At 36.3% G+C, this 27,783-nt stretch overlaps 1 long non-coding RNA gene across 2 annotated transcripts in view; it reads left to right on the top strand.

The window, feature by feature from the left end:
• LOC128929687 (uncharacterized) overlaps positions 1-27,783 on the top strand; it is a 205,234-nt gene that overhangs the window by 61,572 nt on the left and 115,879 nt on the right. For both annotated transcript variants that reach the window (XR_013527020.1, XR_008476548.2), the window contains exon 2: positions 11,646-11,700. This is a non-coding gene — a long non-coding RNA (uncharacterized LOC128929687). The remainder of the gene's footprint in view (positions 1-11,645; positions 11,701-27,783) is intronic.

Raw genomic sequence — 27,783 nt, 5'->3', positions numbered from 1 at the left:
GTTTTATAATTCTCATTGTTGAGATCTTTCACCTCCCTGGTTAGCTGTGTTCCCAGGTATTTCACTCTTTTCATGGCTATTGTGAATGGGATTGCTTCCTTGATTTGGCTCTCAGCTTGGATGTTGTTGATGAATAGAAATCATGATATTTTAATTTTAAAATTAAGATTACAATAGTTTCACTTCTTTGATTTTTTTTTTTTTCTTTTTTGAGATGGAGTTTCGCTCTTGTTACCCAGGCTGGAGTGCAGTGGCGCAATCTCGGCTCACCACAACCTCCGCCTCCTGGGCTCAGGCAATTCTCCTGCCTCAGCCTCCTGAGTAGCTGGGATTACAGGCATGCGCCACCATGCCCAGCTAATTTTTTGTATTTTTAGTAGAGACAGGGTTTCACCATATTGACCTGGATGGTCTCAATCTCTTGACCTTGTGATCCACCCACCTTGGCCTCCCAAAGTGCTGGGATTACAGGCGTGAGCCACCGTGCCCGGCCCCACTTCTTTGATTTTAAATTTATATTCTTTCTACCATTGTAAAAAAACAATTGGTTCCTAAGTATGTAAACATAATTACTTATTTTCTTTATCCTTTATCTATTTTTCTTTATCCTAGATTGTATTATAATAGTTTCAGAAAATCATAACCAATGTTGTTACTAACAATACGATTGCTGAAAATTATTCAAGATCTTTTTAAAAAACCATTTTATTTATTTATTTTGAGCTTCAGGGTACATCCAAATAGACAAATGAAATTACTGTGTTTTCAATTCATTTGAAATAATTCTTCCATATATAATTATGCCATCAACTCATTACATAGATTGATTTCATTTGGCTTAGATTTTTAGGGATTTAAAAAAGTTAACCTTAAATGAAATTTAAATTTATATAAAATGGTTACAGGATTCAAGGAAATGTGCCAAACAAGATCTATTCCAAAAAGTCCATCATTTATTCCTATCTTCCTTATGGTTTCTTTCCTCTCCCTGTTAGTAGCCATTAAAAAAACCTTTTTGCTTTAGCCTTACATTTGAAAAAATGTGAAAACATATGTCTGTAGCCTCCCTTCTTTCTTTATTCTTCCTTTGCATCTCTCCTTTCTACCAATAAATGGCAACATGTTATACATAATTTTCTTCAGCTTACTTTTTTCACTTTCCCGGAGATCACATTTCTAGCAGTATATAGCTCTGTTTCCCTCTATAGTTACATACTACTTAATTGATTGGGCATACCTTGGTTTTTTCAACAAGAACCTTTTGTTGGATATTTGCATTACTTCCACTTGTGTGCTGGTAAGTATTTAACAACTAGATCTCTATAGGGTAAAAGGTCCTGATTTGGAGTTTGCAAATTTCTGTGGTGTCAATATTCCCACCATGGCTGATTTTAAGCTATAATGTCACTTTATGTGAAATGGGGAAGTAATGTACAATAGCACATCATTATGTAGTATTCCCAGCATTTAGATACAGTACAATAATCTCAACAGCATAGTTTTGTTTGCTTTTGTTTTTTTACACTGTGAGACAGGGTTATGCTCTGTTCCCAAGGCTGGATTGTAGTGACATGATCATGGCTTGCTGCAGCCTTGGCCTCCCCAGCCAACTAATCCTTCCACCTCAGCCCCGCAAGTATCTGGGAGCACAGGTGTGTGACATCATGCCTGGCTAGTTTAATTTTTTTTGTACAGACAGGGTCTCATTATGTTGCCTGGGCTGGTCTTGAACTTCTGGGTCCAAATTACCCTCCCATCTAGGCCTCCCAAAATGCTGAGATTATAGGCATGAGCTTACCTTTGTCTTTAATATGCCTGGCTTACCTTTGTTTCTAATATAATTTGTTTAATTGTAAGTCTGTATAATACGATTTCAACAATGGCTGTGTTTAAAAACTAGCTTGCAAAATTCCTGGAAATTTAACAATCAGTTCTTGCAAGTGGGTGCAAGGAAGTTCTAGTATATTCATTAGTTGCTATTACAAATGTTTCTGTGGTGAATAGCATTGCACATGTGTCAGTTTTCTATATTTGCTAGTGTAATTTTGGAACAGATTTTTAGAAGTGGGATTATTGACTCAAAGGATAAATGCTTCTGTTGCCCAATTGCCTTTGAAAGAGGCTATGCCATTTGGTATTTTTACCAGCATTAAATGAGAGTGTTTGTTTTCCCAAGTCTCCTCAACAGAGAATGTCAAGATTTTGGAGTTCTTTTTTTTTTTCAAAAATAATGGTGAGAAATGTATCTCACTGTAGATCTTAACTGCATTTATCATATTATGGGTGAAGTTGACCTTCTTTTTGTATCTGTTGGTCATTACCGACACCTCTTTCTTTCCTTACTCTTCATATCTAACCTATTACCAAATATTTTTTTGCAATGTTCATTGCAACTGTGCCAGATCAAACTGCAGTCCTTTCATCTTGATTAATTTTTGAGCTTTCTATCTTGTCTTCCTGCATACGTTTTGCCTTCTCTGATTCATTCTCTACAAATCGGCCAGAGGAATATTTCCAAGAAAAAATGGAATTGTATAACTCACCTTCTCCAGATACTTCAGTGCTTCCCCCTATACTTTAAAAACCAAACTGCTTAGTCATATTTATAAGACATCCGAGACCACTTTATCACAAAAGCACACATCGTTATAAAGAAGGCTGGAATTATAGTATGAACACGAAAGAAGGAAATATTTTTTTCTCATATTAGCATAAATTAAATATGTAATTAATTAGATAGTGATTAAGTAAGGCTGGAGTTTATTTGAGAAGCTATCTTAGAGCAGGTGATGAAAATAAGCTGGGAGAGAAAGTAGAAGAACAATGTGTGCAGACTGGGTGTGGTGGCTCATGCCTGTAATCCCAGCAGTTTGGGAGGCTGAGGTGGGAGGATTGTTTGGAGTTCAAGACTACCATGGCCAACATAGCAAGATCCTGTGTCTATTTAAAAAAAAAAAAAAGAAGAAGAAGAATGGCAAAGGCCATTAGGCAGAAATTAGCAAGAATTTCCTGGTAGTTGGAGGCAAATGGCAGAGATACTAAGTAGAGAAGTTACAGCTAAGTACAATTTCTGAGAAGTTGAGAAAAACCTAAGCCATTTCCATTTTTTGAGGCTTCTGACATTTTAAAATAGAGATACATTCCAAAGCAGGTCTGCAGAATTTACAGTATATTTCCAATGCATATTTGAAACATCAGAAAGTGTAATGCAGTATAATGGTAGCATTCACAAGATGATTACAGGATTTACAAAAGATTTTAATTCATAATACACTACAGGTGATGTTGAATTGTGTGTTTCCCAAGTCTCTCCCACCCCTGTATTAGGGTTCTCCAGAGAAATAGAACCAGTGGAGGTTTGGGGGGAAGAGAGCGAGAGAGAGAGGGAAAGAAAAATTGATTGATTGATTGATTGTCAGAGTTTTACTCTTGTCACCCAGGCTGGAGTGCGATGGTATGATCTCTGCTCACTGCAACCTCCACCTCCTGGTTCAAGCGATTCTCCTGCCTCAGCCTCCCAAGTAGCTGGGATTATAGGTGTGCACTACACCTGGCTAATTTTTTTGTATTTAATAGAGACAGGGTTTCACCATGTTAGTCAGGCTGGTCTTGAATTCCTGACCTCAGGTGATCCACTCACCTCGGCCTCCCAAAGGGCTGGGATTACAGATATGAGCCACTGCACCAGGCCTGAGAGAAATTTTTTATTAGGACTTGGCCCATGGAGTTATTATGGAGGCTGGCAAGTACAGATATGCAGTGTGGGGCCAGCAGGCTGGAGACCCAGGAGGGCTGATGTTGCTGATGAAGTACGAAGACAGTTTGCTGATGGATTCCCATTTGCTAGGGAAGGCTAGTTTTATTGTTCTATTCAGACCTTCAGCTAATTTTGTGAGGCCAACGCTTATGATGGAGGGCAAACTGATTTACACAAAATTTACTGATTTAAATGTTAATCTCATCCAAAACACCCATCAAGATGATACACAACATTAGCCTTTATATACCCAAAGAGATACGTTGAAATTTTAAACCTCAGTATCTCAGAATGTGAAGTAACATTGCTGACACTTCAATTTTAGGCTCCTAACATCCCAAACTCTGAAACAATACATTTCTATGGCTTAGGCCTTGCAGTCTGTGGTACTTTGTGGTAGCAGTGCCAGGAAACAAACAGAGACTGTATGTATGACCTCAGCTGGAGATAACATCAAGAATCTAAACTCGAAGCCCTTTATTATGATGTTGACAATTGGACTAGATGTCTTTAGGTCAATTCACTGTAAGTTCGTTTTCTAGAACCCATCAGGAACAGTTTAATGATAACCATTTCACCGTAGTATCAGGGGAAAGACTACGTCCTGGGAAATAGTTTAATAGTTCACCAAACTGGCCTATGTTCACCGCTTCAGTCCAATTCTCAGGAGACTCTAGGAGCTGCACATGTTAAGGTTGTTGTTTTATAAAACAAGTGTGGCCATTTATGGGAGCGGCTGGTGTACCACGCTAGTGAACAGGCCCCCAACCAGCACTACGTGACTGTTGGGTTCAAGAGACCCATCAAATAGTTGAAACAAAGTTTTGGGAAGAAAGATCCTGCTTTATTTAGCAAATTAAATATTCCCCTTAAAACGAAAAGAAGTCATCCTGCTAACAGTACAGTTCCAGTACTTTCTTCAGCCCTAGCTTCTGGTTGGTTTACACTGTAAAGTTCTGCGTCTTTTCTTCTGTTTCTTGGCTGAAGACACTGCGGCACAGCAGACGCGCTTACCAGCGACCCTGACACCAAGTTGGTGCTCACTAGATATTGTTGAGAGAAGAATCCTCAAGACTTGGTGTCAGACTAGTCTTCAATTCTAGCTCTGCCACTTTCTAGTTGATTGACCCGGAGTCAGCCATGGAATTTCTCTGACCTCAAATTTCTTCTTCAATAAAACCATAGGGAAAATCCCTGAACTTTCTCTCCTGGTTTTTTCACAATACATTTGCAAGAAATTTATCTTACTTTGGGAACTAGATAAAAATTGATGTGATTTTTAAAAAAAGTAATAATTATTGCTTTGTTTGCTTCACAGAATTGGTATGAAGATTGAAGTGATATAAATAAAATAGTGCTTGACAAAACATGAGTAATACATAGATGTAATAGATTATTATCTTGTTAATAGCATCACATTCTCAAACATGTTTCTGACTCAATATTGTCAATGCATATGCTCTTTTGAAAGCTTCATATAAGAAAATTACTTTAATACTAATTGTAGTTTGTACAATTTTTATATATTTTTGCAGGTTTAAGATTATTAATTTTTTAAATTAAAATATACAAACAAAGCTCCTTTCTAGCATAGCATTACAGGTCTACAAACTGATACACTGTATCTGTAATTTCTACATCCAAAACTATCGTAAAAACAAAAGGTTTTTTGGTAAATAATTTGTAGAAAAATTGGACTTGAACTGATTATAGTTTATTTCAATTAATGTCACTATTTATACATTTTATTGCAGGAGAAGTGTATGAATCTTCCCTCCCCCAAAAAGCTTAAGAAAGCCAGACCAACAAAGATGGGGCAATTAAAGAACAGTACAAGTGAGATGTTTAAGCTACATATAATCAAGAGCTGAAGTGTGTGGTACAAATAATAAATCCTGTGTGTTATCAAAGAGGGAATAAAATAATTGTAGACGCTAGATCTATCTTCCAGAAAAGCAAAAACAATTTTATTGAATGATTCATGGTATATTCATTTAACATAATCCCTTTAGACAGAAAAAATAGAGTTTCTGAAATAAACCCTAATTTTTCTTGAACAAAGCAAAGTATTCCGGATTCTTCAGAACTTTTCTTTCATCAGCATTGAACCACAGAATAATAAAGGCTGTGTGTCCTGGGTGCTTAGGGCACCTTATTCCTCCATGAATTGGCCCCAAGAAGTGTAGGATCATTATAAATCTTAAGAAACAGGCAATTCGATTTCCAGGAGTTGGATTGAACTCCGAGTAAGACTCATATAGGGTTCTTGACCTCAATATTTGCTCAGCTGTCTTTCAAGGCGCTGGCTTGTTCCATCTCATTTTTACAAGGCAGGTCTTTCCAACCCTTGGTTTCTACCCTGGCTGGTCAGTTTCACGGCAAGGCCGGAGTGCCCTGCATTAATTCTGGAAGCACAGTCCTTGCTGCCAGTGTCCTCCATGATGCTTTGCTATTTTCTCTTTCTCTCATTGTCTCTCTCTCTCTCTTTTCTAAGCTGTATTTAAGCCTTAGACTACAGATATAAGCTCTTGGGTCCTTCTTTAAAATCTAAAATATCTTAAATTTTCAATTCATCTGTCCTTCACAAGGTCTTTTTACAATGTGCAATTCATAAAAGAAAAGAATATTATTTTCAATAATATTATATCACTACCAGAAGACGTGCTCAAAGGCATTTCCACTGAGCAAACTGTTATTGTGGGACAGTGGTTAGAAGAAGGAAATTTAGAATGCAAGAAGCTAGATTGAAATTCCAGGTCTACCACAGTTACTAGCTTTGGACTTTGGGCTAGTAACTAAATCTCTTTGCCTCGCCTTTACCATCTGTAAAATGGAGGCAATAATACAGCAATAGATTATTTTGTGTAATAAATATAAAACACTTAGCCAAATTCTCGACATTTCAAATACTCAAGAAATATTAACCTTTTGCTATTCTCAGAGTGAATAAGCCTCCATCATTCCAAAGATTTTTAGCTTGCAAAATGCTCCCAAAGGGTGCGACACCATTTCACTATTGTCCGCTTCAGTGGCTGCCACACACCTCATGTTCTAATCCTGACACGGTCACATACCTATGGAAGCATGACATTCAGAGTCTGTAGGAGCTGTGGGGAAATCTCATGCTTCACTTATTCAAATGTCACTGGCAAGTGTGACTGTCACCTAGAGTGTTAGCATGACTTTTTAGCTTATTTTACTTTATTTTTTCAGCTCTCAATTTTAACATTTCTATTAACTGCATTCATGCTGTGTCATTTTACTTGAAAAATGTATTTTTCTACCTCCAGCCTAGAAACCAGAGACAGTCCTGGTGAGTTTGGACAGTTTGGACACCTGGCAGGTGGGCTACCTAGCCACGACCTTTTAAAAACCCTATTTCTCTATCTTATTAGTGGACAATGACAGAAAGAAGGCTTATAAGCATCCAAACGCTGTGAGACAGCATGTCGGCTTTCAAATAGGAGCACGAATTTAGACACACACTCAACTGTATGCACTGGCCCTCACATTCATTCCATTTTTGAGATTGTAACACATCATCTAAAGTAAAACTAATTTCTGAATTTCTCTTGTTGACTACCTTCTGTGTGTGAGGCATTTAAAATATTTTTTATGAAGATATAATTTATGTACAGTAACATTCACTCTACAGGTTTTAATAAATATATAGATATGCACCACAGCTAAATCACGGAACAGTTCCATCACTCCAGAAAAATTTCCTTGGGCCCTTAAAGCCAACTCCTTCCCCCACCTCCAGCCCTGGCAAACGCTAGCCTGCTTTCTTCCTCTAGTGTGTAGTAATTTTTCATATACATCATCTCAGTTAATATTACTTGATCTTCTGAGACGACAATATTACTCCTGTGGCAGGACCAGAGTTGAATGTATATTTTTATTTATTGCCACAAGTGATAAATATTCTCTATTTTTAGCTTTCTTATTAACATGGAGTCTTACACAAATTGTTTCAACAAAGTATTAACATGGAGTCTTACAGAAAGTAGCCACTCTCAAGTCAAATGTTTGTTTCCTTTTAATTAAACCTGATTACTTTTTTAAAGGGAGGAGAATTGTTTTCATTATATTGCTTCTTTCCCCCCAAAATGTGTGCTTTTATTACTCAGTTTCTACAGGATCAAATCATTAACTGTTTACCCATTCGTGGTCCACTGACCTTCAAACATGGATAGGGAACAGGAAGCAGTAAAACATGAATTTTATGAAAATGTTTTTGGTGCTCATGCCAGACTCCCCTCAAGGACATCTTCTGCCTGGAGGAATTGACTGGGGACTCACTCAGTCATGCAAATGAGTTCAGGGCTATATTTATAGTGATTTGTCCAACTTGGTTTCTTGAAAGCTGAAGTCCTGACCTTTTATCCCCCACTGTGCAAAATAATGTTACAATAATGTAGGAACAAAGAGAACATGGGATTTCCCAGTTAGAAAGTTCCTTTGATTCTTTGGCTTTGCCTGGAACTTAGCCATGTGGTGTTCCAGGCTAAGGAAGGGCAAGTGTATGTTGAAATGGTTGAATTATGTGCCTATGACTTTAGCAGTCACATTTAAACCAGAGTCACAGATTTAGGAGAAGTCTCTTAATAATCTATGCAGCTATTTTATCCTTAAAGTATATATTTTTCATTTTCAACTATGAAAGTAATTTCTATTATTATAGAAAGCTCGTTTGGAGATTTTGATTATTTGTAACACAACTGCACACTGCTTTAAAGAATAAAAAAGGCTAGGATACAACTGAACATATGGACCTAATTCCTTTTTATGCGAACTCATTCAATCTGAAAGGAGCCCTTATTCAGAATCAATTTACCCTTAAATACCAAAATGGTAGCCCTAAATCCAAATACGTGTCTGTGATAGTAGTAAATGTAAATTATCTAAACATATCAGTTAAAAAACAGGGATTGTCAGAATGATAAACACAATAATATGCTGCCTCTGAGAAGCACACTCTGAATATAACGATATGATGGGTTCAAAATGAAAGAAGGGAAAAGGATGTGTAATGCAGACACTATTGAGCAGAAAGCTGAGTAACTACATGAATATAAGCCAAAGTAGACTTCGGAGAGAGGAAAATTACTGGGGATAAAGAAGGACACTACATAATTATAAAAGGGTAATTTACTAAGTAGATTTAGGAAAGATTTACTAAGTAGATCACAATGCTAAATACATATGCCACTCACAACAGAGCTCTCGCAAATACTGATAAAACTGGACAAATACATATTATAGTTGGAAACTTCACCTCAATTTTTCTTGTTCTGTCAGCTCAGTAATTGACAAAGTAAGTAGAGAGAAAATTAGCAAAGATGGACTAAAAAAACAGCATTAACCAACTGAATTTACTTGACATTCACAGATTCTACCCAGCAATAGCACAATACACATTTTCTTCAGATTCACCGAGAGCATTAACCAAGGTAGACAATATTGAATATCATAAAACAAAACTGAACAAATGAAAAAAATTAAAATCATGCCAAGTATGTTTTCTGAATATAATAGAATTAAATTAAACAAACATAGAAATTCTAAATTCTAGCTGGTAAATGTTAGAGTTTAGTAGATAGGAACTTGGGCTCTAGATTCAAATAGAAATGGATTTGATTGAATTATTTACATGCTTTTGGAAGTGCTGACAATTAATTAAGCTCTGGGTTGCTTTATTCTCTAATTTATATGTGAGCTTAGTAGTTCCATATGTTACAATTTTATCAAGACTAAAGTGATAATACATTTATATTAAGTGCTTAGGACAGTTTCATCACCTGCATGCATTTAATATGCATTAGCTATTATGAGGAGGAAGGAGCCTTTGCTTGAGGCATAATTATTGATGGCATACACTCTTCATTTTAAAATAATGAAAAGTTTGATAAATGCCTTGCGACTGATCCAATGTAACTTATTTTAACATTTTACTTGAGTATCTTCACTTATCATTGTAAAAACACATAGGTGATACTGGGGACTGATTCACATTCCAGAGGCCAAATATTGACTAACTGTTAGACCGTATTTTTTGCAATTTACTCATATAGCCCCCCCTCTTGACAAGACCCCTTGACTGATTAATATATTTTTTAAAGAGTTAGGGTCAGGCGTGGTGGTTCACACCTGTAATCCCAGCACTTTGGGAGGCTGAGGCAGGTGTATCACGAGGTCAAGAGATCGAGACCATACTGGCCAACATGGTGAAAACCTGTCTCTACTAAAAAATAGTGGTGCATGCCTGTAGTCCCGGCTACTTGGGAGGCTGAGGCAGGAGAATTGCTTGAACCCAGGAGGCAGAGGTTGCAGTGAGCCGAGATCGCGCCACTGCACTCCAGCCTGGCAACAGTGAGATTCCATCTCAAAAAAAAAAAAAAAAGTTAGGGTCTTTCTCTGTCACCCAGGCTGGAATGCAGTGGTGCAATCATGGCTCATTGTAGCCTCAAACTCCTTGGCTCAAGGGATCCTCCCACCTCAGCCTCCCAGGTGCTGGGATTATAGATATTTGACACCTTGCCTGGCTCTAATTCTATTGATATAAATGGAAACCAGGATTGAGAGAGATGATTCACTCATTTAATAAATTACTATGTTAGACAATGGGGAAATAGCAGCAGAACTTAGGATCTAAAGGGGAAGCAAATATAGTAAAATATAATCAAGCAATTACAACTAAAGATATTGAATGCTGTGACTGTTGAAGTATAGTTTAGTAGACAAAGAAGAATACTTTCAGTTCAGCTTCCTTTGCAGTTGCCAATCCATTATCCACCCTGGTAAGCATGAAGGGTAGAGAAAATAACAGTACACCAAAAATAGTTGGCTGAACTGGTGGATGATGGGCAGGGTGGGGAAGGGAATCACCCCTCAGATGTGTCCTAGTGTGTTCATAATGGTGTCATAGACCCGGGGAAGATACGAACACATAGTTATAGGCTCACTACCCAGATCATCTTTCGAGTTTAGAGATGCCAAAAGATTTCAAGATTCCAAAATTAGAATCTTCTCGGTTTCTTCAAGTGAATGTGCTTACCAGCGTTGCCAATGTAATTTTATGAGTATTTGTCAAAAGCTGGCCTGAGGGAAGGACTATGCTTGTGAAAAGTAGAAAAAATTTATTATAAAGAAGAGGTTTTCAATAACTAAAGACTCTAATGGTGTATTACATTGTGGCTTTCAATAATGCACAGGAAACAGGTGTCCTGAGCCATACAAAAGAGAGCTAGAACTCAACAGGTGAAATGAGGTGAAATCAGATCTCATGGTCAGCATGTTTAAAAGGTTTCTCCAGATTGGAGGGGGCATGAGGAGCTAGACTTATAAAATAATTCTAGTGACTGAAATAACTGACCTTTTGACTATACAAGGGAGAAAAGCGACTTTAGTTTTTGATCTTTGGGCAAATGGCTACAGAAAAACCAGGGAGTTAAAATTAGCATGAGCATTTTCATTGGCTACTATGCTGGCTTTAGCACTATTATAGGGACAATGAAGTGCACTAAGAAGCTCAAATCAATTTCACAAAAGGTTTCAAGTAGCAACATGAAATTCTTTCTTTATGGTAGAACGCCAAAGCTGTAAGAGCAGTGGCCAAACCCATTAGTAGAAACAGTGCATTTTCCTGGGTTGGCAGTGTCTCCTGGATTGAATATGATAGAATAATAAAGAATGACTTTGTCATCTATAAAGCTGTTGGACATTCTTAAAAATGGGAAGATTCCCAAAAGGAGAACTTAAGACCTAAAATCTGATCTTAGTTAAAATTGCACTGACTGCTAGTATAAAGTTTATAAAGTATGCACAGGTATATTCGTTCAATCCTTATAAGAACTGATAAGTCAGGTTTTCATTCCTTTTTTTATAGATAATCACCAGGAAGCTCAGAGAGCTCAAGTGACTCACCAAAACTCAAACTACTGGTAAGTGGCAGATCGGGAGCTTCTTCCTTTTTAGAGTCTTCACCTTTATTGGAATAGGATATAATTTGGATATATGAGTAATCTCTGTGAAAATATTGTTCAAAGATGCAAACACAATTTTCAGAGATGCCGCTTCTATATAAATACCACGTAATTTTATGTTGAGTGTAGCTCATATCGTAAGATCTTGTTTCTTGACTTGGCAAATGTAAACAAATGATTAAATTATGAATTCCTGTCAATAAATGGCATTGCAAGAGCACATTTTAAAAAGTTTTTCTTAAGTAATATGATCTTGCTATAGAAAAATTTGAAAATAGAGATAAACCAAAAGAAAGATTATCCAATCCCCAAATTTTGGGCCAGAAAAATTAGTGATTAGTGTATATCTTTCCAGTGTGTCATATAGAAATATATATGTATATATACACATATAAATTAAATGCATATATATGCAATAAAATACATGCCTACCCAGACAGTTATACATTTAAGATATATATGCACATTTTAAATTTATATACACATTCGTATATATACAGATATGAAGTAAAATAGAGACCATTTTATATATCCTGTTTATATATTGAATATTAAAAACTTGTTATGGGCATCTTTATACTAAATAAATATGCTTCTACACCATCTTTTGTGACATTATTGGACAATTTCCATTTATATCGTTATAAAAAATACTGTGATGTGGTAAAAGGAATTTGAGGAGATACGGAAAAACAGCAAAAAAATTTGTGAAAAGAAAACACTATGATGAACGTCCTTGTAATTATAACCTTGCCTGCGTTCTCAATTATGTCCTTAAGGCAAATTTCTAGGAGCCGGTTTTGATGCACATTGACAAATTGTCCTCCAGAAAGTTATCCTTCCACCAGCAATGAATAAAAGCTCTTGTTTTCATACATATTAACATGGAATATTTTCAGTTTATCCGTTGGCATTTATTTATTTATTTATTTATTTTTGAGACGGAGTTTTGCTCCTGTTACCCAGGCTGGAGTGCAATGGCACGATCTCGGTTCACGGCAACCACCGTCTCCTGGCTTCAGGCAATTCTCCTGCCTCAGCCTCCCGAGTAGCTGGGATTACAGGCATGCGCCACCATGCCCAGCTAATTTTTTTTGTATTTTTAGTAGAGACGGGGTTTCACCATGTTGACCAGGATGGTCTCAATCTCTTGACCTTGTGATCCACCCGCCTCGGCCTCCCAAAGAGCTGGGATTACAGGCGTGAGCCACCACGCCTGGCCCCCGTTGGCATTTATTAAAGTCCCTGTGTGCTCATAGTTCTATTCTAAATGGTTGGCTGGTCCTGAGATACATATGGGCAATGGAGAGACAAGCAGACCAGTTGGGCTGTAAGGTTTAAACAACATAATCCATGTACAGCATATGTTGGAGTGTCTATATGCAGTAAATATTAAGAATATGGTAGCTATTTATTATTGCTGTCGTTTAACTTGGAAACTTCCTCTTCATCTCCATCAAGAAAAGTCTTTTTTTCAGCATTCAAATAGAATATAATCACCTTTCTGATGCCTTTCTTAATTTCTCAAAGGGATGATTTAGATCCTTTTTCTCTGTACTCGGCACAATCTCTATATACTTCTGTTGTATGTCGTATCACATTGTAACATAATTATTCTTTTATCTCTTTGACTCTCTCAGTACATTGTGAATGCCTGTGAAAAAGGACCATGTCTTATCTCTGCCCACAGCACTAAGTACACGTCCTGACAATTGGTAGCAATGCAATAAATGTTTGTTACATGAGTGAACGCTGAAAAAGCAAAAGAATAAAGATTATGCTCTTCAGACAGGTGACCTGAAAGTTCCTCATGACTCCTTATCGTAGGATGTAAAGTATGGAGAAAGTGGGTAAGGACTCCGGTCCCAGTTCCCTTGGAGGTTGGCAATAGAATTAAGAAATTATGAGGCAGCTGTGGGGAAATTTATGGCTGAGGGTATCATTGGAGGTATCATCACAAAACTTCTCATGTGCGGTCCAAAGCTCCTTCTTTTCTGCCTGTGTAGTCAGAGTATGTCATTGAAGAGAAGCTTGTTCAGTTCTTTGTGAAGGAGGGAAAGCTAGCAAGCAGATTTTCATGAGGCTACCTACCCAGACTACATTCTCGTTTCCCAATTCACATGGGTAGGCCATTTCAGTACCGTTATTCCACCACTCCCTGGCCATAATTGATTGTGTTAGGGTGGAGACCTAATCCAGGAGGAACCAATCCATTCATTGTACTGAATCAACTAAATTCTGTCTCTTAGAAATTAAGACACAGAGCCTGGCTGGAATCTGTGTACTAAATGTTGGGAGATACCCTTAGATTAATTTCAAATTTTTCATTTTTACTTGTTATTTGAGGGTGTTTGCTACTTCTAATTCAAGGAATTTTAACCAAGGCAATAGAATCATTGATTTTACATGTATAGTAGTGCTTTGAAAAATGTTCTCTCTCATGGTAGTGTAAGGGCTCTGTCTCAAAAGACATGTCACAAGATATTCTGCTGGTAGTGTGCCTTAAGGGCACTTCAGCCAAGGGGTCAAGATGGGCCTCAGAAATACTGTCTTGACTGCGATTTGGATGGGTCTTGGGGTATACCCTGCCCGGTGCTGACCCTGGTGCAGCCATGAGAATCTCAGGCTTGCATCCTAGCATATTAGTAGAGAGAAGGAGTGGGATTCTTTGGATTGGAAGCAACCTGCTGATGTAAGGGGAAAAGTGGCACAACTTGCTAGGGGTGAAAATTTACAAATATACATGAAGGGTGACTTATCATGCAGACTTTTGGGAATAAAAGAGGCATTATTCACAGCTATATCAGAAAAACAGTTTTAAAGTGAAATTGTCTTTGGCAAACAGGGCTACATTGTCACCATATCTCTGGGTGATTTGTAGCAATTTACATATATATTTAATAAGAATCATTAGAATTGCTACTTATTTTTATTTGGGAGTACTCATTTTAAAAGCGAATTTTTATTCATTGTACGCAAAAATTGTTAGATGTAGCTATACAGCAAGAAAGTAATAAAAAACTCATCCAGTGTTCAAGGATAATGAGTTAATACTTTGGCATACCTCTTTCTAGATTTTCTACATTTAAATAAAAAAAAGACCATATTGTACATATTATTGTATGAATTGCTTTTTAATGTCCTTTCCATGTCAACATTATTGTAATGGTTATTTTCGAATTTGTTTATTATGTGCCATCATTCCTTTAATAATCCCTATTCTGGGTCATTCAGGCAGCCTCCAGTTTTACTAATTGTGCTTTAAAAGACCGCTTGTTCTCCTGCAATATTTTTTCTTGTGAAATACATGTGGGAAAGTAAGAGTGGTTTGTACACAGGATTTTGCCCTCAGAGATCTCTCAGGTTAGAAACACGCTGTGAACTGTAGACATAAGCCTATTAAAACATTTTAATTGGTCACCAACTCAAATGTCAGTGTTTTTTTTTTCTCCCCTCTTTTTTCCAAGAAGACAAAGGGAAACATTTGGAAGCAGGGCCTGTGCACCCCCTTGTGTCACCAGGGTGGAATGTGCTGCCCGCATTCCTTCTCTGCACAAGAACAGACAGGCCTTCCGAATGCCTGAGAGGCAGAGAGCTTTGCAAAGCACACTGATGGAAATCAAAACACACAAAAAAAGATGACGTAATTTGTCTTTATATCTGAAGGGATTTTCTGTGCCATGTAGTGACCTTGACTTTTAAGTGCGTTATTAATTTTTTTTCCTTTTGTAGCCTACTTTTGGTACAATGCCATTTTGTATAGTTAAAAAAATGTTTTTAACATAGCATTCTCATTGTAGGAAATACTGAAAAGTGTATAAAATTATTATAACGAAAGACCTAGCAATTATTAACATTTTGATTTATTTTCTTCTAGCATTTTTTCTGCATTTACACACATACATATATCCATATATAAACCGTATAGTGGATGCTACACTGTTACAAGGGCTTGCCCCTTGCTTTCTTTAAGCTGACATTAAATGACCATAGGAAAGTCAGATTCCATACCTGTCTTGTCCACTGCCGAATCTCCAGTGCCTAGCAGGATATGTGGAATGTCGTAAACCTTTGATAAATATTCATTTGATTACTGAATCTTACTGCATCTTGTGATTTACTCAGCCGTTCCCCTGTTGTACCTCGTTTTCAGTTTGTTCACTATTATAAATTGTACAGTGATGAATTTCTTTGTGCATAAAGCTTTTTCCACCTTCCTGATTTTTCCCTAATGTTAAATTTCTTGAATGCGATGGTTAAAGAAAATTAAAAAAATTAATGTTCCAATTACATGATGCCAAGCTGCTTTCCAATTCACATAAACATAAATAGGGCCTTTGAGTAAATGTCAGAGCTACAAATGCAACTGAGATCTCCACTCCAAAGCCTGCTTCATTGACACTTTTCTATGCTGCCTCTCCATCTATCTAGTTAAGTGATTGATCGGACAATGACAATCTGAAGATTCTGATTAATAAATTCTTATTTATCAAGCCAGTAATTCTAGCACAGAAAGGAAAGTTTTAGTTTGGCTGAGCTTTAAATTAGTAAAGCCAGTCTGACTCATGCTGACAAGATATTTTGATGCCCTCTGCAGGAAAATTATTCTAATAAATACACAAATATATGAATACAGAGGCGTAAGTTGCACCTTCTAGAGCCATAAGGTACAACACCTGGACAATTCTATTTTCTAAGCTCTTGGGAATTCTCTGTTTAATCTAGATTAGAGTTTTGTGAGGATTTAATGTCAAGCAAAGTGAATTAGATTTGCTGGCTGTCCCTTTTTGAAAATTATGATAACTTGCATCCTTCTTTTAATCTCTTGGTTCCTCTCCGGGTCTCTTTGTTTTTTTTAATAATGTTTCCAGTATTTCTGCAATCTCATGTCAAAATTCTCTTGGGTCATAAATCCTCACAGTTTAAAGTGTGATGATGGAAAATGTCATTTCATAATAAAATTATTTCTTTTTAAATGCTTAAAAACCATAATTTTAACAATCTAAGGTCAGTTTCATGTGTATACTTTTATTTGAAATAACTTTAAAAACATGGTTATTAGAGTTTTATTTCTGTAATATATTTATTCATCCAGAGAATTTCTGTTACCCCTTTGATTATTTAGCCCTATGTTTCCATCAATTTAAAAAGTATGTTTGATATTTGAACATGACACCTTATCTTCCAAGTGTAAATCTGTTAATGTAAGCAGTGAGTCTTTACAGAATATTGTTACAAAAAATTTCTATAAATACCTTATCAGTGTCCTGACAAGTTGGACAATTACGAAGACATTTGCACTTTGATTTTTAATTGTTGAAATACTGTTGAAGTATTTCTATAATGAAAGAAAAATTTTAAGTGGTACATTTTGTTTCAAATAACGTTCTGAGATCTTTTTCACATTGACGGGGAATACATCTCATTGAGAACAGATTTTTCTCCTCTATTTTGTTCTGCTGCTGCCATCTAGAGTAAAAGTGAAGCAAAGGAAGCAGAACTCCACCAAGTGGTGCAGATTCTAGATTCGGTCAGAAATAGGGAAGAGCTTAACATTTTTATCTTAATTTTTAATTGACAAATAATTGTATATATCACAATGTGATGTTTTAATGCATGTATACATTGTGGGGTAAGCAAATTAGGCCAACTAGCATATTCACACCTCACATCACTTTTTTGTGATGAGAACCTTTAAAATCCACTCTTTTAGCAATTTTTGAAATATACGTTATTACTAACTGAAGTCACCGTGCTGTGCAAAACATCACCAGAACTTACTCCTCTTGTCTAACTTTATACCCTCTCACCAACATTTTCCCTTTCCCTCCCACTCTTTCCACCCCATTCAACCTCCAGTAACTACCATTCTACTCTCTGTGATTTTAACTTTTTAAGATACCACGTTTAAGTGAAATCACATGATATTTGTCTTTCTGTGCCTATTTCACTTAACATAATGTCCTCTAGATTCACCCATGTTGTTGCAAAGTTTTGTTCTTTTTTATGGTTGGGTAGTATTTCATTATGTATATATATATATCACTTAAAAAAATTCATTCAGCTGGATGCAATGGTTCATGTCTGTAGTCCCAGCACTTTGCGAGGCTGAGGCAGGCGAATCACGAGGTCATGAGTTTGAGACCAGGCTGGCCAACATGGTGAAACCCCGTCTCTACTAAAGATACAAATAAATTAGCTGAGCATGGTGGTACATGCCTGTAATCCCAGCTACTCAGGTGGCTGAGGCAAGAGAATTCCTTGAACCTGGGAGGCGGAGGTTGCAGTGAGCTGAGATCGTGCCACTGTACTCCAGCCTAGTGACAGAGCGAGACTCCATCAGAAAACAAACAAATTCGTTTGTCTATTGCTGGACACTTAGGTTGGTTCCATATCTTGGCCATTGTGAATAATAAACATGGGGCAATAAACATGGGGGTACAGGTATTTCATTTACATATTAATTTCACTTCCTTTAGACATATACCTAGTAGTCGTAATGCTAAATCATATAGTAATTCTAATTTTAGTTTTTGGAGGAACCTCCATACTGTTTCCAAAATGGCTTCACAAATGAACATTCCCACAAAATGTAGAAGGGCTCCCTTTCATCCACATCTGCGGTGACACTTACCTATCTTCTTTATGATAATGTCCATTCTAATAGGTATGAGGTACTATCTCATTGTGATTTTGTTTGCACTCATGATTAGAGGTGTTAAGCCTTTTAAAAATTTATTTTTTTTTAATTTCAATAGGTTTTTGGAGAACAGGTGGTATTTGGTTACATGAATTAGTTCTTCAGTGGTGATTTCTGAGATTTTTGTGTACGCATCCCCCAAGCAGTGGATACTGTACCCAATGTGTAGTCTTTTATCCCTTTTCTCCCACCCTTTCCCCCGCGTCCCCAAAGTCTATTGTATCATTCTTATGCTTCTGCATCCTCATTATGTAGCTCCCCCTTATAAATGAGAACATACGATGTTTGCTTTTCCATTCCTGAGTCACTTCACTTAGAGTAATGGCCTCCAGTTATGTCCAGGTTACTGTGAATATACATTTTGTTCCTTTTACGGCTGGCCAGTACTCCATGTACATATATACCACAGTTTTTTTTACCCAATCATTGGTTGATGGGCATTTGGGTTGGTTCCCTATTTTTGCAATTGTGAACCATGCTGCTGTGAACACGCGTGTGCAAGTATCTTTAGTGTAGAATGACTTCTTTTCCTCTGGGTGCATATCCGAAACTGGGATTGCTGATTTCAATGATAGTTCTACTTTTAGTTCTTTAAAGAATCTCCACACTGTTTTCCATGGCGGTTGTACTAGTTTATGATCCCAGCAGCAGTGCAGAAGTGTTCCCTTTTTACCACATCCACACCAACATCTATTGTTTGTTTTTTTGATCATGGCCATTCTTGCAATAGTAACGTGGTATTGCATTGTGGTTTTGATTTGCATTTCCCTGATCATTAGTGATGTTGAACATTTTTTCGTATTTGTTGCTATTTGTATATTTTCTTTTGAGAATTGTCTATTCATGTCCTTAGCTCACTTTTTGATGGCATTGTTTTTTCGTTTTGTTTCTTTTCTGCTGATTTGTTTGAGTTCCTTGTAGATTTTGGATGTTAGTCCTTTGTTAGATGTACAGATTGTGAAGATTTTCTCCCACCCTGTGGGTTGTCTGTTTACTCTGCTGATTGTTTCTTTTGCTGTACAAAAGCTTTTTGGTTTAATTAAGTCCTGATTATTTAATTTAATTTTTGTTGCGTTTGCTTTTGGGTCCATGATCATGAAGTCTTTACCTAAGCCAGTGTCTAGAAGGGTTCTTCCCATGTTGTCTTCTAGAATTTTTATGGTTTCAGGTCTTAAATTTAAGTCTTTGATCCATCTTGAGTTGACTTTCGAATAAGGTGAAAGATGAAGATCTAGTTTCATTCTCGTACATGTGGCTTGTCATTATCCCAGCACCACTGGTCGAATAGAGTGTCCTTTCCCTACTTTATGTTTTTGCTTGTTTTGTTGAAGATCAGTTGGCTGTAAGTATTTGGCTTTATTTCTGGATTCGCTCTTCATAGGTCTATGTGCCTATTTTTATACTGCTGTCATGCTGTTTTGGTGACCATGGGCTTATAGTTTAAAGTCAGGTAATATGATGTCTCAAGATTTGGTCTTTTTGCTTCTTCTTGCTTTGGTTATTGGGCTATTTTTTGGTTCCAAATGAATTTTGGGATTCTTTTTCTAGTTCTGTGAAGAATGATGGTGGTATTCTGATGGTGATTGCATTGACTTTGTAGATTGCTTTTGGCAGTATGGTCATTTTCACAATATTGGTTCTACCCATCCATGAGCATGGCATGTGTTTCCATTTGTTTGTGTCATCTATGATTTCTTTCAGCAGTGTTCTGTAGTTTTCCTTGCAGAGGTCTTTCGCCTCATATTTTATTTTATTTGCAGCTATTGTAAAAGGGATTGAGTTCTTGATTCGATTCTCAGCTTGGTCACTGTTGGTATATAGCAGAGCTTCTGATTTGTGTGCATTAATTTTTTATCCTGAAATTTTGCTGAATTCATTTGTCAGTTCTAGAAGCTTTTTAGAGAAGTCTTTAGGGTTTTCTGGGTCTACAGTCATGTCATCAGCACACAGTGACAGTCTGACCTCTGCTTTATCAATGTGGATGCCCTTTCTTTCTTTCGTCTGTTTGCTCTGGCTGGGATGTCCAGTACTATGTTAAATAGAAATGGTGAGAGTGGGCATCCTTGTTTTGTTCCAGTTCTTAGGGGGAATTCTTTCAACATTTTTGGTTCCAAATGAGTTTTAGGATTTATTTTTCTAGTTTTGTGAAGAATGATGGTGGTATTTTGATGGAAATTGCATTTAATTTATAGACTGCTTTTGGCAGTATCGTCATTTTCACACTATTGGTTTTACTCATCCATGAGCATGTATGAATGAATAGAATCAATATTCTGCATTGATTCAGGTGCAGAATTGTTCAGGATTATGTTGGCTGTGGGTTTGTTATAGACAGCTTTTATTACTTCAAGGTATGTCCTTCTATGCTGACTTTGCTGAGGGTTTTAATCATAAAGAGATGCTGGATTTTGTCAAATGCTTTTTCTGTATATTGAGATGATCATGTAATGTTAGTTTTTAATTCTGCTTATGTAGTGTATCATATTTATTGACACAAGTCAATAAATTAAAAACTGCAACCCTGGTGTAAAGCCCACTTGATCATGGTGGATTATCTTTTTGATATGCTGTTGGATTCAGTTCGCTAGTGTTTTGTTAAGTATCTCTGCATCTATATTCATCAGGGATATTGGTCTGTGGTTTTAGGTGAGGTGGCACTAGGGTGAGACTGACTTCATAGAATGACTTAGGGAGGATTTCCTAATCTCTATCTCTATCTTGTGGAATACTGCCAATAAGATTGGTACTAATTTGTCTTTGAATATCTGATAGAATTCAGCTGTGAATCTATCTGGTTCCAGACTTTTTTTTTGTTGGCAATTTTTAAATCATCATTTTAGTCTCACTGTTTGTTATTGATCTGTTCAGAGTTCTAATTTCTTCCTAGTTTAATCTAGGATGATGGCATCTTTCCAGGAATTTATTTATATCCTCTAGGTTTTCTAGTTTATGCTCGTGAAGATGTTCACACCAGCCTTGAGTGATCTTTTGTGTTTCTGTGGTATTGGTTTTAATTTCTCCCATTTTGTTTCAAACTGAGTTCATTTGGATCTTCTCTCTTCTCATTGTTAATCTTGCCAATGGTCTGTCAATTTTATTTAACTATTCAAAGAAGCAGCTGTTCATTTCATTTCTCTTTTGTGTGTATCTTTTTTTTTTTAGTTTCAATTTTATTTAGTTCTGCTCTAATCTTGGTTATTTCTTTTCTTCTGCTGGGTTGGGGTTTGGTTTGTTCTTGTTTCTCTCGTTCCTTGAGGTGTGTCCTTGCACTCTTTAAGACTTTTGGATGTAGGCATTTAAGGCTATGAACTTTCCTCTTAGCACTGCCTTTGTTGTATCCCAGAGGTTTTGATAGGTTATTGTTCAGTTGAAATAATTTTTTAGATTTCCATCTTGATTTCAGTGCTGTCAGTGGAGTATTGAAGTCCCCACTATTATTGTGTTGCTATCTCATTTCTTAGGTCTAGTAGCAATTGTTTTATAAATTTGGTAACTCTAGTGTTAGGTGCGTGTGTGTATATATATATATATATGTAGGTGTTAGGTGACTGTGATATTTTCCTATTGGAATAGTCCTTTTATCATTATCTAATGTCCCTCTTTGCCTTTTTTAACTGCTCTTGCTTTAAAGTTCGTTTTGTCTAAATTAAGAATAGCTATTCCTGCTCATTTTTGGTGTCCATTTGCATGGAATATGTTTTCCACTCCTTTACCTTAAGTTTATGTGAGTCCTTAAGTGTTAGGTGAGTCTGTTGAAGACAGTAGATACTTGGTTGGTGAAATCATATCCATTCTGCTATTCTGCATCTTTTAAGTGGAGCACTTAGGCCATTTACATTTGATGTTAGGATTGAGATGTGAGGTACTATTCTATTCATCATGATATTTGTTGTCTGAATACCTTTTCTTTTTAAATTGTGATTTTGTTTTATAGGTCCTGTGAGATTTATGCTTTAAGGAGGTTCTATTTTGGTGTATTTTGAGGATTTGTTTCAAGATTTAGAGCTCCTTTTAGCAGTTCTTGTAGTGCTGACGTGGTAGTGGTAAATATTCTCAGCATTTGTTTGTCTGGAAAAGACTGTATCTTTGCCTCATTTATGAGGCTTAGTTTCACTGGATATCAAATTCTTGGCTGATAATTATTTTAAGGAGACTAAAGATAAGGCCACAATCCTTTCTAGCTTAAAGGATTTCTGCTGAGAAATCTGCTGTTAATGTGATAAATTTTCCTCTATGGGAAACCTGGTGCTTTTGCCTCACAGCTCACTTTTTTTCTTTGTCTTTGTTGAATTGGGTTAATTTAACAACCTTGTCTTTGAGCTGTGAAGTTCTTTCTTTTGTTTGTTTGATTGTTTTGTGGAGACTTTCCAGTGTATCCTTCATTTCCAGAAACTGTGCTTGTTTTTTATTTAGGCCATCTGTTTTACTGAAGAGTTTTCCTTTTATATCTTGTACCACTTTTTAAAAAAATTTCATTCATTTGGACTTTATTTTTCTTTGGTGCCTCCTTAATTAACTTAATAATCGACCTTCTGAATCCTTTTTCTGGAAGTTCAGCAATTTGTCCTTGATTTGGATCCATTGCTCATGAGCTAGTGTGATCTTTTGGGGGTGGTAAAGAATCTTGTTTTGTCATATTACCAGAATTGTTTTTCTGGTTCCTTCTCAGTTGGGTGGACTATGTCAGAGTAAAGATCTGGGACCGAAAGGCTGCTGTTCAGATTCTTTTGTTCCATGGGTGCTTCCGTGATGTAGTGCCCCTCCCCTTCCCCTAGAGATGTGGCTGTCTGAGAGCCAAACTTCAGTGATTGTTCACAGAGTGGAGCCACTAAGCTCTGGGCTAGTACTGTAAGGAAGTCCTGTGGTGAGAGTCCCATCTTCAAATCTATGAAAAACAATGATAGCTATAGCAACCTGTTAAGAGCTAGGAAATATAAAATTAATGTAAATTGAGTCAACTAAAAGTCAAAAGATGTAGGGGACTAAATTATAGATTTTTTTCTTTTTAAAAAATTTGTTTCCATTCCTTTCTTTTGATCTAAGATAAGTTGTCATCTCTTTAAAATAACTTGTTATATATGTAAGATGTTTTATGTAAGTCTCATGGTAACTACAATATAAAAACCTATGATAGATTCACTAAAAATAAAAAAGCAACAAGTAATACATACTACTAGAAAAAAATCAAACATGAAGATAGTTAAAATGGAAGAGAGGAGTTCAAAAACAACCAAAAAAAAAAAAAAAAAGCAACAAAATTGCAATAGTAGATTCTTACTTATCAAGAATAACATTAAATATAAAGGAATTCAGTTTTCTAATTAAAAGGCATACTATGACTGAAAATAAAAAGCAAGAAACCCACTTCACCTGTAAAGACAAAAATAGTCTGAAAGCAAAGAGGTGGAAAAAGATATTCTATGCAACTGGAAACCAAAAAGGAGCAGAAGTAGATAGACTAAAAATCAGACTATAAAAAGAAACAAGGTTACTGTAAGATGATAAAGGGGTAAATTCAACAAAGGATATAACAATTACAAATATCTATCAATCTAATACTGGCGCTCCATGTGTATAAAGTGAAAATTAATAGATATAAAGAGAGAGATTAGATTGCAAAGCAGTCATAGTAGATTTCAACATCCCACTTTCAGCAATGGGCAGATCATCCAGATAGAAAATCAGCAAAGAAACACTGGAGTGAAGCTACACACTAGACCTAACAGGCCTAACTGACATATTCAGAACATTTCACCCATCTGCTGTAGAATACATGTTCTCATCAGTTCATGGAACATTCTGCAGAATAGACCGTATATTAGGCTACAAAACATTTTGCAAATAATTTAAAAAAGTAGAATTCATATTAAGTATTTTTTTCTGAACAGTAATGGAATTAAACTGGAAATCAATAACAAAAGGAATGTTGGAAACCACACAAATTAAGCAAAATGCTCCTGAGCAACCAGTGGGACAATGACTGAATTAAGAAGAAAAGTAAAAATATTTATTGAAACAAATGAAACTGGAAATACAACATACCAAATCCTATGGGATGCAACAAAAGCAGTTCTAAAAGGGAAATTTATAACATTAAATGCTTAAATTTAAAAAGTAGAAAGATTTCAAATAAATAACCTAACAATGTACTACAGGAAACTAGAAAAGCAAGAACCAACCAGACCCAAAATTAGTAGAAGGGATGAAATAATAAAGATCAGAGCAGAAATAAATAAAATGGAGACTAAAAAAATACAGAAAATGAAAAGTTGAGCTTTTAAAAAAATAAAAATGAAATAAAATGAACAAACTTTTAGCTAGACGGGGAAAAAGAGTGAAGACCCAAATAAAACAGAAAACAACTGAGACCACAGAAAGGGGCTAGGCGTGGTGGCTCACACCTGTAATGCCAGCACTTTGGGAAGCTGAGGCAGGTGGATTCCTTGAGGTAAGGAGTTCAAGACCAGCCTGCCCAACCTGACAAAACCCAGTCTCTACTAAAAATACAAAAATTAGCTGTGCATGGTGGCACACACCTGTAGTCCCAAGTACTCGGAGGCTGAGGCAGAACCCAGAATCACTTGAACCCAGAAGATGGAGGTTGCAATGAGCCAATGAGATAGTGCCACTGCATTCCAGCCTGGGCAACAGAGCTGGTCACTGTCCCCTGTCTCAAAGAAAAAAAAAATACGAAGAATGATGAGAGACTATTATTGTATTCGTTTGTTTTCATGTTGCTGATAAAGATGTACCTGAGACTGGGCAATTTACAAAAGCAAGAAATTTACTGGACTTACAGATTCACATGGCTGGGAAGGCCTCACAATCATGGCAGAAAGTAAAAGACACATCTCGCATGGCAGAAGACAAGAGAGCTTGTGCAGGGAAACACCCATTTTTCAAAACCATGAAATCTCATGGGACTTATTCACTATCATGAGAACAAATAGCAAGGGGAAGACCTGCCACCATAATTCAATTACCTCCCATCAGGTTCCTCCCATGACAAGGGAATTGTGGGAGTTAAAATTCAAGATGATATTTGGGTGGGACACAGAGAAACCATATCAATTATGAACAACTATACACAAACAAATTGGAAAACCTAAAATAAATGAATAAATGTTCAGACACATACGAACTATCACCATTGAACCATAAAGAAACAGAAGACCTCAACAAACCAATAATGAATAAAAAGATCGAAACTGTAACAAAAAGTCACCCACCAGTGAAAAGCCCGTGACTTGATGGCTACACTGCTGAATTTTATCAAACATTTAAAGAACTAATAGCAAGCCTTCTCAAAATCTTCCAAAAAAATTGAAAAGAACACATCCAAACTCCTTCTATGAGACCAGCATTTTCCAGATTTCAAAACCCAGCACACAATAAAAAAAGGAAACTATAGGACAGGACAATATCACTGATGCCCATAGATGAAAAACGAATGAGCAAAACATTAACAAAATGAATTCAACAACACATTAAAAAGATCATTCACCATGATAAAGTGGGATTCATCCCAGGGATATGAGGATGGTTTAATATATGCAAATCAATAAATGTGATACATCACGTTAACAGAAACAAGAATAAAAAAGTATGTGATTATTTTAATTGATGACAAAAAAGCATTTAATAAAATTCAGCATCCTGTTGTGATAAAAATCCTCAACAAACTGTGTATAGAGGGAACATACCTCAAAATAAGAAAGGCCATGTATGACAAACTCATAGCCAATATCATACTAAATAGGGAAAAATTGAAGGCCTTTCCTCTAAAATCTGGAAGAAGACAAGGATGTCCACTTTCATCCCTTTTATTTGGCATAATACTGGAAGTCCTGGCTAGAGTAATTAAGCAAGAGAAAGAAAAAAATGACATTCCAATTGGAAAGGTAGAGTCAAATTAGCCTTATTGACTGATAACATGATCTTACACTTAGAAAAACCTAAGGAGTCCACCAAAAAATGGCTAAAATTTATAAATGAATTCAGTAAAGTTGCAGGGTACAAAATCAACATACAAAAATTAGTAGCATTTAATGCCAATGGTGAACAATCTGAAAGAGAAAGCAATCTCATTAACAATAGTTACAAAGAATATTACAAAACTAGGATTCAATTTAACCAAATTGAAAGATCTGTACAAGGAAAACTGTATTAGTCCATTCCCACATTGCTATAAAGAACTACCTGAGACTGGGTAATTTATAAAGAAAAGAGGTTTAATTGACTCACAGTTCCACAGGCTGTACCGGAAGCATGGCTGGGGAGGCCTCGAGAAATTTATAATCATGGTGGAAAGTGAAGAGGAAGGAGTCACATCCTACATGGGCAGAGAAGGAGGACGAGAGAGTGAAGGGGAAAGTGCTACACACTTTTAAACAACCAGATCTTATGAGAACTCACTCACTATCACGAGAACAGCAAAGGGAAAGTCCACCCCTATGATTAAATCCCCTCCCACCAGGCACTACCTCCAGCACTAGGAATAACAATTCGACATGAGATTTAGGTGGGGACACAGAGCCAAACCATATCAAAAACTATAAAACAACGATGAAAGAAATTGAAGAAGACATAAAAAATAGATATTCCACTCCCATGGATTGGAAGAATTAATATTTTTAAAATGACAGTACTGCTCAAATCAATTTGTAGATTCAATGCAATCCCTGTCAAAATACCAGTGAAATTCTTCACAGAAATAGAAAATAAATTCTAAAATTTTTATGAAACTACAAGAGACCCTGGATTGCCAAAGCAATCTTGAATAAAAAAGAACAAAGCTGGGGGCATTACACTACCTGACTTCAAAATTTGCTACTGTAGTAACCAATTCAGCACGGTGCTGGCATTGAAACAGACCTGTAGACCAGTAGACCAAACATACATCCACGTATTGACAGCCAACTCATGCGAAGATGACACTGAGCTTACATTTGTCATGAAACACTGGGTGAGAAAGTTTGGTTGTTTCTTCATGATTTAGTTCAAGAACATACAATGGGAAAAGAACAGTCTCTTCAATAAATCGGATTTTATAATTTTCAAGTATATATATTTATATATAAATTTAGTCTATATGCTGTCTGCCTACTTTTCAAATGTTTTGAGATTTTCTGACTGGCCTATGTGTGATCATGTATTTTTGGTTTTGGCAGTGAACAGTTTTATATGGAAACTATTAGTGTGAACCACTAGTGATACAACCAAATTTTTTAATATCTTTATTTATTTTCCATCAGCTTGATCTACACACTTTAAGAGAATTATATTAAATATCTCCTTGCATCTCCTTTCTTTTTTATTTTAAATATTTCAAATATATACAA

Source organism: Callithrix jacchus, chromosome 15 (assembly GCF_049354715.1).
Source record: "Callithrix jacchus isolate 240 chromosome 15, calJac240_pri, whole genome shotgun sequence".
Lineage (NCBI taxonomy): Eukaryota > Metazoa > Chordata > Mammalia > Primates > Cebidae > Callithrix > Callithrix jacchus.
Note: the sequence above shows the minus strand (reverse complement) of the source record. Positions and strands in the feature narration are given on the sequence as shown.